Source organism: Schistocerca serialis, chromosome 11, assembly GCF_023864345.2.
Source record: "Schistocerca serialis cubense isolate TAMUIC-IGC-003099 chromosome 11, iqSchSeri2.2, whole genome shotgun sequence".
NCBI lineage: Eukaryota > Metazoa > Arthropoda > Insecta > Orthoptera > Acrididae > Schistocerca > Schistocerca serialis.
The window spans coordinates 186,697,407-186,716,902 of NC_064648.1; positions in this window are offsets into that span (position 1 = coordinate 186,697,407).

A 19,496-nucleotide genomic window follows, 5' to 3' on the forward strand; every position below is an offset into this window, starting at 1 on the left:
CGACACCACTGGAGGCGGGCTGCACGATGTTGGGGCGTGAGCGGAAGACGGCCTAACGGTGTGCGGGACCGTAGCCCAGCTTCATGGAGACGGTTGCGAATGGTCCTCGCCGATACCCCAGGAGCAACAGTGTCCCTAATTTGCTGGGAAGTGGCGGTGCGGTCCCCTACGCCACTGCGTACGATCCTACGGTCTTGGCGTGCATCCGTGCGTCGCTGCGGTCCGGTCCCAGGTCGACGGGCACGTGCACCTTCCGCCGACCACTGGCGACAACATCGATGTACTGTGGAGACCTCACGCCCCACGTGTTGAGCAATTCGGCGGTACGTCCACCCGGCCTCCCGCATGCCCACTATACGCCCTCGCTCAAAGTCCGTCAACTGCACATACGGTTCACGTCCACGCTGTCGCGGCATGCTACCAGTGTTAAAGACTGCGATGGAGCTCCGTATGCCACGGCAAACTGGCTGACAGTGACGGCGGCGGTGCACAAATGCTGCGCAGCTAGCGCCATTCGACGGCCAACACCGCGGTTCCTGGTGTGTCCGCTGTGCCGTGCGTGTGATCATTGCTTGTACAGCCCTCTCGCAGTGTCCGGAGCAAGTATGGTGGGTCTGACACACCGGTGTCAATGTGTTCCTTTTTCCATTTCCAGGAGTGTATTAGCAAGTAGTGAGGCGAGTTGGATAGGCGTTTTTGACCGCTGTACGCGAACGTCTTTGTTCTCAAATTCTCACCGTATTCTTACGTATTAGGTAACTTTTATGCATGTATTAAATACAGAATACTGTTCTGTTTACATTAATACTACATGTTCTGCAATAATAACGAAAATAATGCATTTATTTCCGGGAATGTTGTGGTGGTTCCATTTGAAACCACTGCTCCTGTAACGACAGCATTAGTAGGTGTGACGAATTTTTTTTTCCAGTTTCACGTGATATACGAGGGCAGTTCAATAAGTAATGCAACACATTTTTTTCTGAAACAGGGGTTGTTTTATTCAGCATTGAAATACACCAGGTTATTCCCCAATCTTTTAGCTACACAACACTATTTTTCAACGTAGTCTCCATTCAATGTTACGGCCTTACGCCACCATGAAATAAGGGCCTGTATGCCTGCACGGTACCATTCCACTGGTCGATGTCGGAGCCAACGTCGTACTGCATCAATAACTTCTTCATCATCCGCGTAGTGCCTCCCACGGATTGCGTCCTTCATTGGGCCAAACATACGGAAAACCGACGGTGCGAGATCGGGGCTGTAGGGTGCATGAGGAAGAACAGTCCACTGAAGTTTTGTGAGCTCCTCTCGGGTGCGAAGACTTGTGTGAGGTCTTGCGTTGTTCTGAAGAAGGAGAAGTTCGTTCTGATTTTTGTGCCTACGAACACGCTGAAGTCGTTTCTTCAATTTCTGAAGAGCAGCACAATACGCTTCAGAGTTGATCGTTTGACCACGGGGAAGGACATCGAACAGAATAACCCCTTCAGCGTCCCAGAAGACTGTAACCGTGACTTTACCGGCTGAGGGTATGGCTTTAAACTTTTTCTCGGTAGGGGAGTGGGTGTGGCGCCACTCCATTGATTGCCGTTTTGTTTCAGGTTCGAAGTGATGAACCCATGTTTCATCGCCTGTAACAATCTTTGACAAGAAATTGTCACCCTCAGCCACATGACGAGCAAGCAATTCCGCACAGACGGTTCTCCTTTGCTCTGTATGGTGTTCGGTTAGACAACGAGGGACCCAGCGGGAACAAACCTTTGAATATCCGAACTGGTGAACAATTGTGACAGCACTACCAACAGAGATGTCAAGTTGACCACTGAGTTGTTTGATGGTGATCCGTCGATCATCTCGAACGAGTGTGTTCGCACGCTCCGCCATTGCAGGAGTCACAGCTGTGCACGGCCGGCCCGCACGCGGGAGATCAGACAGTCTTGCTTGACCTCGCGGCGATGATGACACACGCTTTGCCCAACGACTCACCGTGCTTTTGTCCACTGCCAGATCACCGTAGACATTCTGCAAGCGCCTATGAATATCTGAGATGCCCTGGTTTTCCGCCAAAAGAAACTCGATCACTGCCCGTTGTTCGCAACGCACATCCGTTACAGACGCCATTTTAACAGCTCCGTACAGCGCTGCCACCTGTCGGAAGTCAATGAAACTATACGAGACGAAGCGGGAATGTTTGAAAATATTCCACAAGAAATTTCCGGTTTTTTTCAACCAAAATTGGCCGAGAAAAAAAATGTGTTGCATTACTTATTGAACTGCCCTCGTATTCTCACAGACTAAAAGATGAGGAAATTCTGGAGCGCCTTTTCGCAGATATTCCTTCAGACCCCGACTCACGGATTGACACTACCAGTGACAGTGAAAGTGATGTGCTAGCTGAAGATGGTGGTCTGGATTTGCCAATGAAAACACGTGTTTTATCTCAAATTATTTCGGAAACTGGGAGTGAGGACCATTTTGACAATGACAGTGATGATAGTTCCAGCACTAATGACGATTTGCCACTGTCTTCCATTGCGAATTTTTCATGAAGAAAGGACGTTAGTGCAATGTACTTTTCCACCAATTTTTCAGAGGAAGCTGGTGTACGAGGAAAACTTAAAAATGACAGTGAAGGTATGCAACAAGTAGATTTTTTTGTGTCTGTTTTGTGACACTATATTAGAACACATAGTTTTCCAGTCTGGCCTGTACGCAACACAGAAAGGTGGCAATTTCAGGCCTCTTTCTAAAGCAGAACTAAAAGTATTTTTGGCTATTTAATCGTGCTGCGTTGTGTCTGTTTTACATCGTGTCTCTCTACCACTTTCGGGCAACGACGCTCTGAGCGTGTTTTTTAGGGAATTGGGTAGTTTGAACCTGGGACCTGTTGCTGGTAAGGAGACGCCAGACCACACGTGACATGTAGAGTTCAGAAGAGTTCAGTGAGACTAGCGATGATATAACCAAATACTTAATGATTTCAGCGTCAGCTCCACTGCACTCCCTGTAAAAGAATCTTAATACTAACGAAATTTAGTGGAAGGGGTTCAAGGCTTTCTTATTTTTAGTTAGCTGGTAAAATAACGTCGAAAAAGCAGTTAAGTTTACCATTGGAAATTTTATTCTACTCACAAAACATCGTTTATAAATTGCACTATTGATGGAAGGAAATATTTTAATACAGGATGGTAAAAACCAACTGCGTTCAACAAAAATGTGAACGAATATTCCCTGAATGGGTTTCCAAGTTCTACAATGGATCGAAGGATGACCTATGCTATATCACATCTATAATCTAGGTTTAAATTAAGTTTCACAAGAGAGAAAACTATCAAAATGGTCTACAGTGACCCTCAATTATCTTTAATTACTTATCTAACTTGTAAATTACAGTGGCTGATGTGGCTTCTCAATAACTATATAACAGAGAAATCATCGCGTTTCAGATTTTTACTTCAAGTAGCAAATGTGAACACCATGAGCTTTAATTGACGATCGACACTAGTATTACGTAAAAAGGGTATGTAACAGATGAGACTTCTGCAGTTCTGAGTGAAGCCTCATGCGCTGTTATGCGGCATTGCTTGCGTTCATTACCTTGTCGGTGTTCATCAGGGGGCGGCGGACAGCCCAGCTCCGCTCACCTCGCCGTCTCGGAAGCAACTCTCTCCTAACTTCTCCTTACTACAATTTACCGATGTTGGTTTAAAAAAAGCTATCTGGCTGTGTTTTCATCTGACCAATCAGGGTCTGAATGTTAATTTTAAGCTCCGCCTACAAAAATTCTGTCTAGCCAATGAGAAACGTTATACTTTTCGTGGTGGGCAATGTTTTTAAAGTTTGCAACGTAACAGAGACGCGAAAAAGTCTCACGCTAAAACTTGCAGCCGGTGTGATCCTTTTAGCGTTATCGTAAGATCTATACTGTTCTTCTGGAGGCCTCTATCTTTTAACATGGGCTGGGGGTGGTCCTGATGTAACAGAGACGCGAAAAAGTCTCACGCTAAAACTTGTGGGTGGTGTAGCCCTTTTAGTGTTATCGTAAGATCTATACTGTTCTTCTGGTGGGCTCTAGCCTTTAACATGGGCTGGGGAGTGGTCCTGAGGTAACAGAGACGCGAAAAAGTCTCAGGCTAAAAACTTGCAGGTGGTGTCCTAGCGGTTAGCTGGCGACGTGGGTGTCCATCCCTTATCGTAGAGCCTTCCAGCTTAACACGGTTCTGCCCTCGGCTTCTGTTCTCGTTTCTCCCCTCGGAACTGCGTCTGTCTCACGGTGGGAAGGTATGACATGCATTTAGGCATTCTTGTGTTAGTCTGTGGTATTCCATTTGCTCACTCGTTACTCGCATTACTTTGGTTAATTTAATGTCACGATTTATTCGGAGCTTTGTGACATACTACTGGATTTGCTTATCACGTCAGGGTTTTCATGGAAGGTGTTGGATTTGCCTGACACCTTACAGCTATAGACATTCTAATGGAAATCAAGAAACCTTGTTCTTATCGTGAGTGTTGGTCATCCCATAAGGAACTTCGAGATGAGTACATTTCCTCACTAATGTCGGTAAAAAGGTTCAGCTGGATTTTGACACATATTCACATCATCATGCCTTCAAGGGAGAGCAGAAATTATGACAAATTATATAAAATCCGTCCACTAACCAATCACATACTGATAAACTTCAAAGAATTCTATGCACCTACTAAGGAGCAAACTTTAGACGAATGCATGGTGAAGTTCAAAGGACGAATCGCATTCAAACAATGTATGCCCCAAAAGCCAATCAAGAGGGGATACAGAATCTGGATCAGAGCTGATAAGCTTGGATATATTTGTGATTTTCAGATATATACTGGAAAAGTTGAAGGCATAGTGGAAAAATCCTTAGGAGAGAGAATTGCGAGAGATATGTGTAAAGGCTTGGAAGGAAAGGGATACCACATATACTTTGACAATTTTTTTACCAGTGTCTCAGTTTTACAGAAGCTAAAAGATGACGGACTTCTTGCCTGTGGAACAATTAGATCACACAGAAAAGGACTTCCTACGCTAAAAACAGACAAAGAGCTGCAAAGAGGAGAGTTTGACTGGTATGTTCGTTCTGATGGCATTGCCTGCATCAAATGGAGGGACAAACGTGTAGTCATGTTGCTGTCTACAATTGATTCGCCTGTATGTGTTGAAGAAGACAGCCATAAAGAAAAGGATGGAAAAATCACAAAGGTACCTTGCCCAAAAATAGTGAATTCATATAGTGCAAATATGGGATGTGTCGATAAGGCAGATATGATGAACAGTTTTTATAGACAGGAAATCACAAAGGTGGTGGCTAAGATTATTTTGGTATATAGTCGATATTTCTATTGGAAATGCATTTATTCTTTTTCGATCATGTAATCCAACAACGAAGCAAGTGCTAAAGGATTTACGAAGACGCCACAGGCCTGGTGGACAGTAATGTCTTCAAAAATAGTCCTGGCCGTCCCAGTACACCATCAGAACCATCTGCAAAAAAATACAAAACTGTTGTTCCCCATGAGAAACGTATATCGGAATCAAAACATCTGCCAAAACATGGAACCTCAAGGGGCTGTGTGCACTGCAGCACAGAGAAAGAACCCCGCAGAAGCAGATGGACATGTAGTAACTACCAGGTAGGCTTATGCTTATCTGCAGAAAGGAATTGCTTCTCACTGTATCATCAAAAGTGATGACATTTAGCGGGCAGTGGCTCCATTTGAAACCACCCTGTATGTGTTCAGTTTATGTATATTTCATTTAATTTTTACATTTTTCTGTCTCACTGTATGAAAATTAATACAATAAATAGAAGGAAAAATTAAAAATTAATTTTTTTTATTTTGCCCCTGATAGGGTTAAGAAACACGAGACACACACAACACAGACTTCAGACATCTCCAATATACACTATGTGATCTAAAGTATCTGGACACTCCCAAGAACATACGCTTTTCATATTAGGTGCATTGTGCTGCCACCTACTGACAACTACTCCATATCACCGACTTCAGTGGTCATTAGACGTCGCGAGAGAGCAGAATGGAGCACTCCGCGGAACTCACGGACTTCGAACGTGGTCAGCTGATTGGGTGTCACTTGTGTCATACGTCTGTGCGTGAGATATCCACACCCCTAAACATACCTAGATCCACTGTTTCCAATGTGTAGTGAAGTGGGAACGTGAAGGGACACGTACAGCACAAAAGCGTACAGGCCGACCTCGTCTGTTGACTGACAGAGACCGCCGACAGTTAAGAGCGTCGTAATGTGTAATTTGCAGACATCTATCCAGACCATCACACAGGATTTCAAAACTACATCAGGATCCACTGCAAGGACTATGACAGTTAGGCGGGAGGTGAGAAAACTTGGATTTCATGGTCGAGCGGCTGCTCATAAGCCACACATCACGCTGGTAGTTGCCAAACGATGCCTCGCTCGGTGTAAGGAGCGTAAACACTGGACGACTGAACAGTGGAAAGAAGTTGTGTGGAGTGACGAATCACGGTACACAATGTGGCGATTTGATGGCAGGGTGTGGGTGTGGCGAATGCCCGGTGAACGTCATCTGCCAGCGTGTGTAGTGCCAACAGTAAAATTCGGAGGCGGTGGTGTTATGGTGTGGTCGTGTTTTTCATGGAGGGGACTTCCACCCCTTGTTTTGCCTGGCACTATCACATCACAGACCTACATTGATGTTTTAAGCACCTTCTTGCTTCCCACTGTTGAAGAGCAATTCGGGGATGGCGACTGCGTCTTTCAACACGATCGAGCACCTGTTCATGGCGTGTAGCGGAGTAGTTACACGACAATAACACCCCTGTAATGGACTGGTCTGCACAGAGTCCTGACCTGAATCCTATAGAAAACCTTTCGGATGTTTTGGAACGCCGACTTCTTGCCAGGCCTCACCGACCGACATCGATACCTCTCCTCAGTGCAGCACTCCGTGAAGAATGGGCTGCCATTCCCCAAGAAACCTTCCAGCACCTGACTGAAAGTATGCCTGCGAGAGTGGAAGCTGTCATCAAGGCTAAGGGTGGTCCAACACCATACTGAATTCCAGCATTACCGGTGGAGGGCGCCACGAACTTGTAAGTCATCTTCCATCCAGGTGTCCGGATACTTCTGATCACATAGTGTATTTCGTTAACTACTCGGCAGGAAAAAAAAAATTAGTACATCTGGAAAGACGACGACGATTTTGATCCGATGTCTAGTGTCACTCAGGAAGTTGGGATGAGGCGTACACTTAGCATGGAAGGTATACGCAACAACTACCAAAACAACAAATTAACAATTTATTCAAGAGAAAAATTGTTCAAATGGCTCTGGGCACTTAACATCTGAGGTCATCAGTCCCCTAGAAGTTAGACTACTGAAACCTAACTAAGGACATCACATACGTCCATGCCTGAGGCAGGATTGGAACCTGCGACCGTAGCGGTCGAGCGGTTCCACACTGAAGCGCCTAGAACCGCTCGTCCACACCGGCCGGCTATTCAAGAGAATATTTATAAAACAGTTAAGAGACGAGGCCATCTTTAAGACAATACCAAAATGTCGCATAGTTTGCTTCTTAAACAAGGCAGTAAATTATAATTACCAAGACTAACTTAAAGAGGTGAGCCACAAACAGTTCAGTAGTTAAAGGAACAACAAATTACAATCTCGAGGCGATTTAAAGTTACCAATTAATACAATTCATTCCCAAGCAAACTAAAACACCTTTTTTTTAAATATACATGAAACACGTCAAAAGTTTACCAAACAGGCAGTGCCCTGGGCAAAAAGTGACCTGACTTAAAATGCCGGAAGCAGCAGACCAGCCGTCGAAAACAACACCTAAACGTCGGGGCCCAACCGGGAGTCACTTCCCATTAGACGATACGTCACACATAGCTTCTGTGCACCGAAGCGAAACGTGGAGCCATTCCCACAAACCCCAACTCTCAGAAAACTGGAACACAAACCGACCGCAGAAGACACAGCAAACACCAACCAAACAACATCAGTTAATATAAGTTAAGAGATCAATAAATAACAATATAAATGAAGAAGCAGTCGCTCTAATACTGAGTGCATTCAGATAAATGCACGTATATAAGTCACCCAAATTTTACAGCAATATACATAGGACGTCGACTCGATGGCAATCAAAATACAATGAAAATCTCGTACAGGCAATACATAAACTTCTGGATACTGCCCCCGAAAGCCTAAAAATACACTACTGGCCATTAAAATTGCTACACCAAGAAGAAATGCAGATGATACACGGGCATTCATTGGAGAAATATATTATACTAGAACTGATCTATGATTACATTTTCATGCAATTTGGGTGCATAGATTCTGAGAAATCAGTACCCAGAACAACCATCTCTGGCCGTAATAACGGCCTCGATACGCCTGGGCATTGAGTCAAACAGAGCTCGGATGGCGTGTACAGGTACAGCTGCCCATTGAGCTTCAACACGATACCACAGTTCATCAAGAATAGTGAATGGCGTATTGTGACGAGCCAGTTGCTCGGCCACCATTGACCAGACGTTTTAATTCCTGAGAGCTCTGGAGAATGTGCTGGCCAGGGCAGCAGTCGAACATTTTCTGTATCCAGAAAGGCCCGTACAGGACCTGCAACATGCGGTCGCGCATTATCCTGCCGAAATGTAGGGCTTCGCAGAGATCGAATGAAGGGTAGAGCCACGGGTCGTAACACATCTGAAATGTAACGTCCACTGTTCAAAGTGCCGTCAGTGCGAACAAGAGGTGACCGAGACGTGTAACCAATAGCACCCCACACCTTCACGCCGGGTGATACGCCAGTATGGGGATGACGAATACACGCTTCCAATGTGCGGTTCACCGCGATGTCGCCAAACACGGATGCGACCATCGTGATGCTGTAAACAGAACCTGGATTCATCCGAAAAAAATGACGTTTTGCCATTCGTGCACCCAGGTTCGTCGTCGAGTACACCATCGCAGGCGCTCCTGTCTGTGATGCAGCGTCAGGGGTAACTGCAGCCACGGTCTCCGAGCTGATAGTCCGTGCTGCTGCAGACGTCGTCGAACTGTTCGTGCAGATGGTTGTTGTCTTGCAAACATCCCCATCTGTTGACTCAGGGATCGAGACGTGGCTGCACGATCCGTTACAGCCGTGCGGATAAGATGCCTGTCACCTCGACTGCTAGTGATACGAGGCCGTCGCGATCCAGCACGGCGTTCCGTATTACCCTCCTGAACCCACCGATTTCATATTATGCTAACAGTCATTGGATCTCGATCAACGCGAGCAGCAATGTCGCGATACGATACAATAGGGCTCAGGCAATTGGAGAATCTTATTCTCACCACCAGTCCCTTCCTGCTGTTGTTATCACAGCAATTAAACCTATTCTCAGAGACTTGACTGATCGTGACCTTCTAAGGAAATGTCTGCATGGGCAGACACAGAACCGAAATGAATGTTTCAACAGATAACTTGGAATCGCCATCCTAAAACTGTATTTGCAGGCATGCATACAATGAAAGTAGCAGTTCATGATGCTGTTATTACATTCAATTGTGGTAATATTGGAAAGTGTTGGTTACTGAAAAAGCTGGGAATTAATCCTGGTGAAAATATTATCACTGGGCTGCAACATTGCGATAGAATGAGGATAGCCAATGCAGACAGGTCTGCATCTAATATGGGGAAGAAAGCAAGACAAACATCCAGGAAGGTGAAAAAGAAGCTGGAAGACCTGCTAGAGGCCAAAGAAGGGCCATCATATGGAGCAGGACAGTTTTAATTAACTGTAAGTTGCAAATTTCAAAAAGAATTTTTCTTTAACCTCAATTTCCCGCAAACTAAAATTTTCAGTACATATGCCCCATTATATCAGAAACTATCACAGATAAATGAATGAGATTATCAGGGACTCTGCATAACATAAAAAGCCAGCTCTGGTACTACATTCATTAATATTCCCCAATAGGAAGTTCACAAAAAAATATTTTTTTTCTGCAGAAAAAACTTAATATTTTTTGTTAGTAAATTTAAAAAAAGTATTTGTTAAAAACTGTAAAAAGGATTAAGTAGATTTCAGTATAGTTGACTCCTTTAACATCATGTAACGTACAGTAAAAATATTAACGTCCTACATCAAATAATTTTTTTTTTTAAATGGGTCCAATACTTACCTAAATTAACATGGATTAGACAGGCACGGTGTGGTCCTCTGAAATCAAAAACTGACCATTTTTATGTTAATTTCGGTTACAAAACACCCGAATTTTGGTGAAAATTTTTCGGAGAAAAATTTCGTCTTATAGTGCGTAAAATACGGTACGGTATCCTCAGCAGTGGTTTGTTGTAGAATTGTCGAATGCACGCAAGTTCGAAACTAATAAATAACGTTCAGAGAGAAAAGCATCTGTCCACAAATGAGCATGGATTTACAAACCGTCACCCATGTAAAACCCAGCAACTCAGCTTTTGTCTTTCGTCTCACGTTATCTTCCGAAGCGTGGATGAAGGGCAACAGCCAGATTCCGTGTCTGTAGATTACTGCCTCGCGTTTGAGACGATACCCCACTATGGGCTGTTAATGAAGGTTGGAGTAAACGGAATAGGTTCCCAGATATGTGAGTGAATCGAAGGCTTATTAAGTTCAAATGGCTCTAAGCACTATGGGACTTAACATTTGAGGTCATCAGCCCACTAGACTTAGAACTACTAAACCTAACTAACCTAAGGACATCACACACATACATGCCCGAGCCAGCATTCGAACCTGCTACCGTAGCAGCCGCGCGCGGTTCCGGGCTGAAGCGCCTAGAACCGCACGACCACAGCGGCCGGCGCTCACTAAATAATACACTACTGGACATTAAAATTGCTACACCACGAAGATGACGTGCTATAGACGCGAAATTTAACCGACAGGAAGAAGATGCTGCGATACGCAAATGATTAGCTTTTCAGAGCATTCACACAAGGTTGACGCCGATGGCGACACCTACAACGTGCTGACATGAGGAAAGTTTCGAACCGATTTCTCATACACAAACAGCAGTTGACCGGCGTTGCCTGGTGAAACGTTGTTGTGATGCCTCGTGTAAGGAGGAGAAATGCGTACCATCACGTTTCCGACTTTGATAAAGGTCGGATTGTAGCCTATCGCGATTGCGGTTTATCGTATCGCGACATTGCTGCTCGCGTTGGTCGATATCCAATGACTGTTACCAGAATATGGAATCGGTGGGTTCAGGAGGGTAATACGGAACGCCGTGCTGGATCCCGACGGCCTCGTATCACTTGCAGTAGAGATGACAGGCATCTTATCCGCACGGCGGTAACGGATCGTGCAGCCACGTCTCGATCCCTGAGTCAACAGATGGGGACGTTTGCGAGACAACAACCATTTGCACGAACAGTTCGACGACGTTTGCAGCAGCACGGACTATCAGCTCGGAGACCGTGGCTGCGGTTACCCTTGACGCTGCATCACAGACAGGAGCGCCTGCGATGGTGTACTCGACGACGAACCTGGGTGCACGAATGGCAAAACGTCATTTTTTCGGATGAATCCAGGTTCCGTTTACAGCATCACGATGGTCGCATCCGTGTTTGGTGACATCGCGGTGAACGGACATTCGAAGAGTGTATTCGTCATCGCCATACTGGCGTTATCACCCGGCGTGACGGTATGGGCTGCCATTGGTTACACGTCTTGGTCACCTCTTGTTCGCACTGACGGCACTTTGAACAGTGGACTTTACATTACAGATGTGTTACGTCCCGTGGCTCTACCCTCCATTCGATCCCTGCGAAACCCTGCATTTCAGCAGGATAATGCACGACCACATGTTGCAGGTCCTGTACGGGCCTTTCTGGATACAGAAAATGTTCGGCCAGCACATTCTCCAGATCTCTCACCAACTGAAAACGTCTGGTCAATGGTGGCCGAGCAACTGGCTCGTCACAATACGCCAGTCACTATTCTCGATGAACTGTGGTATCGTGTTGAAGCTGCACGGGCAGCTGTACCTGTACACGCCATCCGAGCTCTGTTTGACTCAATGCGCAGGCGTATGAAGGCCGTTATTACGGCCAGAGGTGGTTGTTCTGGGTACTGATTTCTCAGGATCTATGCACCGAAATTGCGTGAAAATGTAATCACGTGTCAGTTCTAGTATAATATATTTGTCCAATGAATACCCGTTTATCATCTGCATTCTTTCTTGGTGTAGCAATTTGAATGGCCAGTAATGTAGAATCAAGAATTAGGATGGAATCCAGTCCTTTAGCTGCTTACAAAAAATGGTGCAAATGCCTCTGAGCACTATGGGACTTAACTGCTGTGGTCATCAGTCCGCTAGAACTTAGAACTACTTAAACCTAACTAACCTAAGGACATCACACACATCCATGGCCGAGGCAGGATTGGAACCTGTGACCGTAGCGGTCTCGCTGTTTCAGACTGAAGCGCCTAGAATTGCTCGTCCACGCCGGCCGGTGGCAAAATGAAAGTTAACGAAGATGAGTTTAAGAAACAGTTCCAATAATGTTTGAATCCAGTATTGCTTGTGTGCAGCTTGACAGTGTCATGTCGATCAAATATTTTGCTGCATTAGCTGCAAAGCGATACGAAATGGGACGAGCGTATGAGAATTGTGGCAGGGGAAAGCGAATGAGCGGTCTATTGGGGGAATTTCAGGAGGGTGTGATTCTTCTGTAGAGGAGACCTCGTATATTAGTGTCACCCATTTTTCAGTACGGCTCGAGTGTTTTGACTTCCCACCAGGTTGGATTAAACGAAGACGTCGAAGCAAGTCAGAGGTATGGTGCTAGATTTGTTACCGGTAAGTTCGATTTACACGCCACCATACGGAGATGCTTTGGGAACACATCTACATCTACATCTACATCTACATGGTTACTCTGCAATCCACACTTAAGTGCCTGGCAGAGGGTTCATCGAACCATTTTCATACTACTTCACTACCATTCCACTCTTGAATGGCTCGTGGGAAAGAGGATCACCTAAATCTTTCCGTTCGAGCTCTGATTTCTCTTATTTTATTGTGATGATCATTTCTCCCTACTTAGGTGGGTGTCAACAAAATATTTTCACATTCGGAACAGTAAGGTGGTGATTGAAATTTCGTAAATAGATCTCGCCGCAAAGAAAACCGCCTTTGTTTCAGTGACTGCCACCCCAACTCACATATCAGATCAGTGACACTCTCACCCCTATTGCGCGATAACACGAAACGAGCTGCCCTTCTTTGCACTTTTTCGATGTCCTACGTCAATCCTACTGGTAAGGATCCCACACCGCGCAGGAATATTCCAGCAGAGGACGGACAAGTGTAATGTAGGCTGTCTCTTTAGTGGGTTTGTCGCATCTTCTAAGTGTTCTGCCAACAAAGCGCAGTCTTTGTTTCGCCTTCCCCACAGTATTATCTATGTGTTCTTCCCAGTTTAAGTTGCTCGTAATTGTAATTCCTAGATATTTAGTCGATTTGACAGCCCTTAGATTTGTGCGACTTATCGTATACCCAAAATTTATCGTATTTCTTTTAGTACCCATGTGTATGACCTCGCACGTTTCTTTGTTTAGTGCCAATTGCCACTTTTCGCACCATACAGAAATTCTCTCTAGATCATTTTGTAATTGGAATTGATCGTCTGATGATTTTACTAGACGGTAAATTACAGCGTCATCTGCAAACAATGTAAGGGGGCTGCTCAGATTATCACCTAGATCATTTATGTAAATCAGCAACAGCAGAGGGCCTATAACACTACCTTGCGGAACGCCTGATATCACTTCTGTTCTGCTCGATGATTCACCGTCCATCACTACGAACTGTGACCTCTCTGAGAGGAAATCACGAATCCAGTCACACAACTGAGACGATACTCCATATGCATGCAATTTGAATAATAGTCGCTTGTGAGGAACGGTATCAAAAGCCTTCTGGAAATCTAGGAACACGGAATCGATCTGAGATCCCTTGTCGACAGCATTCATTACTTCATGGGAATAAAGAGCTAGCTGTGTTACACAGGAACGATATTTTCTGAATCTAACAGCTGTTCTGGTTTCGAATTCTGGATTATTTATTTCGTCTTCTTTCGTGGAGGAATTACGGAAAACTGTATTTAGAGTAACTCCGCTTTAGTGGCACCATCATCGTTCACATTCCCACCGCTATCGCGCAGTGACGATATTGCCTGTTTTTTGCCACTGGTGTACTTTACATACGACCAGAATCTCCTTGGGTTTTCTACATTTTGAGACAATATTTTATTATGAAAACTATTCAAAGCATCTCGCATTCACGTCCGCACTAAATTTCGAGCTTCCGTGAAACTTAGCCAGTCTTGGGGATTTTGCGTTCTTCTGAGTTTGGCATGCTTTTTTCGTTGCTTCTGCAACAGTGTTCTGAGGTGTATTGTGTACCATGGTGGATCAGTTCCGTCTCTTATTAACTTATGCCGTATGAATCTGTCTATTGCTGTCGATACTGTATCTTTGAATTTGAGCCATATCTGGTCTACACTTACAAAATTAGCTTGGGAGGAATGGAGACTCTCTCTTAGGAAGGCATCAAGCGAATTTTTATCTGCTGCTTTAAACAGATACATTTTGCGTGGCATTCTTTCCGTAGAACATTGTAATGAAAATGCAATTTTGTCATATGATGACATGATGGAGACCGTGGCTGTTGTTTGAAGACAAATGTTGATGGTGTTAGGACAGCAACCAGCCACAAATTTACTTTCAGTTCCTTTATTAAAATGGTACCGTTAGCAGTTTCGAATCGTTGTGATTCATCCTCAGACGGTTTACACGCTATTTTTAAGACATGTGGTGTGTTTTTTTTAGAGATTAGCTGTCGTGAAACGTCGGTTTGAAGTGTCTGTTTTCGTAACATTCGTCCAACAGATGTAAATACATTCTCACTACATTCTTATTGTTGCACACGTAAATTGTTCTCACTGAACACTTTAGATTTGTCACTGAGAAGATTTCTACCACGCACCACATGTTTTGATACATACAGAGAGCTTACAAACCTATGAGTATCACAGATGCTATGATACATCGTAACATTTGACGATGATGTCCTATGTTTCGAAAGGATCATATATTCATTTACGCAACTCTAATGCCTTTTACACTAGTACAGAGACATTGAATTTTTGAGTTGATATTGTTAATTATGAAGTTTTTGTAATATGTATATATTACTGTATAGGTAAAATAGTATATTAATTAATTACATTTAGCATTATGAGAATTATAGTAACATATAAATTTGGTACTTGATCTACAGATAGGTGTATTAATATTATTTGCTTTGGAGGCTGGAAAGTAATTTTTGGAAATTTTTCAGGAAAGGGATGTTAGCTGTTTGTTCGTTAAGGATGTGGTCTGCAGTGCTGTTTTTGTGTGTGTGTGTATTTCAATTTCTTCTAATATATTCATAGTGGCTCCTTTTCCTGCTAGATGTAAAATTCTTAAGTTGTCCTCAATGTTTCCCACTGAATGGTTTTCTTCAGCAATATGGGCTGCAAATGCTGATATGTTCAAGTTACCCACTCTTAAAGCATCAATATGTTCTTTGTACCTAAGCTCAAAACTTCTGCCTGTCTGTCCAATGTAGAACTTCCAAAAATTTCTTTCCAACCTGCAAAGCAAATAATATTAGTACTCCTATCTGCAGATCAAGTAGCAAATTTATATGTTACTATAATTCTCATGATGCTAAATGTAATTAAATAACATACTATTTTACCTATACCGTACTATATATATATATATATATATATATATATATATATATATATATATATATAGGGTGTCCCAGCTGTCTTGTCCACCCAAAATATCTCTGGAACAATAACAGCTATTGGAAAAAGACGTTCACCGGTATCAATGTAGGGCTGGGGCCCATGAATGTACATATTTGGAAACATTCTATAACGAAAGCATATGTGTTTTTTAACACAAACTTATGTTTTTTAAATGGACCTCCTATATTTTTTCTTCAGCAATCCATAGCATGACAAAGCACATACACAATGGCGTTGATTGCATCGCAATATTCCCATTACATCCCGAGATATTGAGACTCGAAGTTGACGCTTGAAACACCCAACATGCGCTGCTAGCGCACGTCCTGAGGCTCAGGCGTGAACCCCATGCTGCCCGTAATCGCGATGTGATTGACATGCGTAACCACACCTCCATACTTATCAAGAGGTCCGAAACGAATAATGCGGTCTGCTGCCATCCTGCATTACCGTCGTACATTCCAGCAGGTATTTATCCCATAGGCTAGGGGTGGTGCGGTTCTGTAACATATCTGTGTTCCGCACCGTTAGTCACAAAGTTAACTTCGCTTATCGTTAATCCGTTACTAAAAAGGTAATGCCGTTCAACGTTAAAACTTTACTTTACTGTAGATCTAGCGCAAGTGACAGTTAATCATTCACTCGTAATAGTAAAATTCATGTTGATGGTTTTAGTTCAAATCGCTCTGAGCACTATGCGACTTAACTTCTGAGGTCATCAGTCGCCTAGAACTTAGAACTACTTAAACCTAACTAACCTAAGGACATCACACAGATCCATGCCCGAGGCAGGATTCGAACCTGCGACCGTAGCGGTCACGCGGTTCCAGACTGAAGCGCCTAGAAACGCACGGCCACAACGGCCGGCTCTTTGGAGGTTTTAAAGTAATTTTTGGAATTTTTTCAGGAAAGGGGTGTTAGCTAACTCTGTTTGTTCGTTAAGGATGTGGTCTGGGGTGCTGTTTTTGTGTGTGTGTATTTCAATTTCTTCTAATATATTCATAGTGGCTCCTTTTCCTCCTAGATGTAAAATTCTTAAGTTGTCCTCAGTATTTCCCACTGAATGGTTTTCTTCAGGAATATGGGCTTCAAATGCTGATTTGTTCAAGTTACCAAGTCTTAAAGCATCGATATGTTCTTTGTACCTAAGCTCAAAACTTATGCCTGTTTGTCCAATGTAGAATTTCCAAAAATTACTTTCCAACCTCCAAAGCAAGTAATATTACTACACCTATCTGCAGATCAAGTAGCAAATTTATATGTTACTATAATTCTCATGATGCTAAATGTAATTAATTAATATACTATTTTCCCTATACAGTAATATATATATTACAAAAACTTTATAATTAACAATATCAACTCAAAAATTCAATGCCTCTGTACTAGTGTAAAAGGCATTACAGTTGCGCAAATGAATATATGATCCTTTCCAAACATAGGACATCATCGTCAAATGTTACGATATATCATACCATCTGTGATACTCATATGTTTGTAAGCTCTCTGTATGTATCAAAACATGTGGTGCGTGGTAGAAATCTTCTCAGTGACAAATCTAAAGTGTTCAGTGAGAACGATTTATGTGTGCAACAATAAGAATGTAGTGAGAATGTATTTACGTCTGTTGGACGAATGTTACGAAAACAAACCCTCCAAACCGACGTTTCACGACAGCTAATCTCTAAAAAAAAACACACCACATGTCTTAAAAATAGCGTGTAAACCGTCTGAGGATGAATCTCAACGATTCGAAACTGGTAACGGTACCCTTTGAGTAAAGGAACTGAAAGTAAATTTGTGGCTGGTTGCTGTCCTAGCACCATCAACATTTGTCTTGTAATGAAAATTTAGAGAAGAGGCATTTGCGGCTGACCGCAGTAACATTCTACTGTGGCCAACGGATATTTCATGTAAGCTCTGTGAGGACAAGATACGATAAATCAAGATTCGTATGGAGGAATATAGACAGTGGTTTATGCCCCGATGTCATTGCGAGTGGAACAGTACTAGTAGTGGCAGAAGGTACTCTCCGCCATGCACCGATGGCGGCCTGCAGCATATGTGTGTAGACGTAGATGTAGATATTGAATGTAACACAGAGGGAGAAACTTACTAGTAGCTTAAAACTGTGTGCCGGACCGAGACTCGAACTCGGGACTCTTGCCTTTCGCGGGCAAGTGCTCTACCAACTGAGCTACCCAAGCACGACTCACGCCCCGTCCTCACAGCCTTACTTCTGCCAGTACCTCGTCTCCTACCTTCCAAACTTCACAGAAACTCTCCTGCAATCCTTTCAAGACTAGCATTTCTGAAAGACAGGGGTGCAAATTCTGCAACGTTCGCAGGAGGTACTGGCAGAGCACGTGAAGTGCTCCTCAATAGGCCCTATACGTAGATATATCAGTTCAGAAAACTGGAATACGTAGATGTATTATAAATGAATTATAAATAAATTAATAAACGGTCACAATGCCCACATAGTACTAGGGACAGAAAGTTGGCTGAAACCAGATGTAAACAGTAATGAAATTCTAAACTCAGATTGGAATGTATACCGCAGAGACAGGCTGGACAGTGAAGGGGGAGGCGTGTTTATAGCGATAAGAAGTGCAATAGTATCCAAGGAAATTGACGGAGACCCGAAATGTGAAATTATTTGGGTGAAGGTCACGGTTAAAGCAGGCTCAGACATGGTAATTGGATGTCTCTATAGGCCCCCTGGCTCAGCAGCTGTTGTGGCAGAGCACCTGAAGGAAAATTTGGAAAATATTTCGAGTAGATTTCCCCACAATGTTATAGTTCTGAGTGGAGATTTTAATTTGCCGGATATAGACTGGGAGACTCAAACGTTCATAACGGGTGGCAGGGACAAAGAATCCAGTGAAATTTTTTTAAGTGCTTTATCTGAAAAGTACCTTGAGCAGTTAAAAAGAGAACCGACTCGTGGCGATAACATATTGGACCTTCTGGTGACAAACAGACCCGAACTATTTGAAACAGTTAACGCAGAACAGGGAATCAGCGATCATAAAGCGGTTACTGCATCGATGATTTCAGCCGTAAATAGAAATATTAAAAAGGGTAGGAAGACTTTTTTCTTTAGCAGAAGTGACAAAAAGCGGACTCAGAGTACCTGACGCCCGCATCTCGTGGTCGTGCGGTAGTGTTCTCGCTTCCCACGCCCGGGTTCCCGGGTTCGATTCCCGGCGGGGTCAGGGATTTTCTCTGCCTCGTGATGGCTGGGTGTTGTGTGCTGTCCTTAGGTTAGTTAGGTTTAAGTAGTTCTAAGTTCTAGGGGACTGATGACCATAGATGTTAAGTCCCATAGTGCTCAGAGCCATTTGAACCATAGTACCTGACGGCTCAACACAAAAGTTTTGTCTCAAGTACAGATAGTGTTGAGGATCAGTGGACAAAGTTCAAAACCATCGTACAATACGCGTTAGATTAGTATGTGCCAAGCAAGACCGTAAGAGATGGAAAAGAGCCACCGTGTTACAACAACCGAGTTAGAAAACTGCTGAGGAAGCAAAGGGAACTTCACAGCAAACATTAACATAGCCAAAGCCTTGAAGACAAACAAAAATTACGCGAAGCGAAATGTAGTGTGAG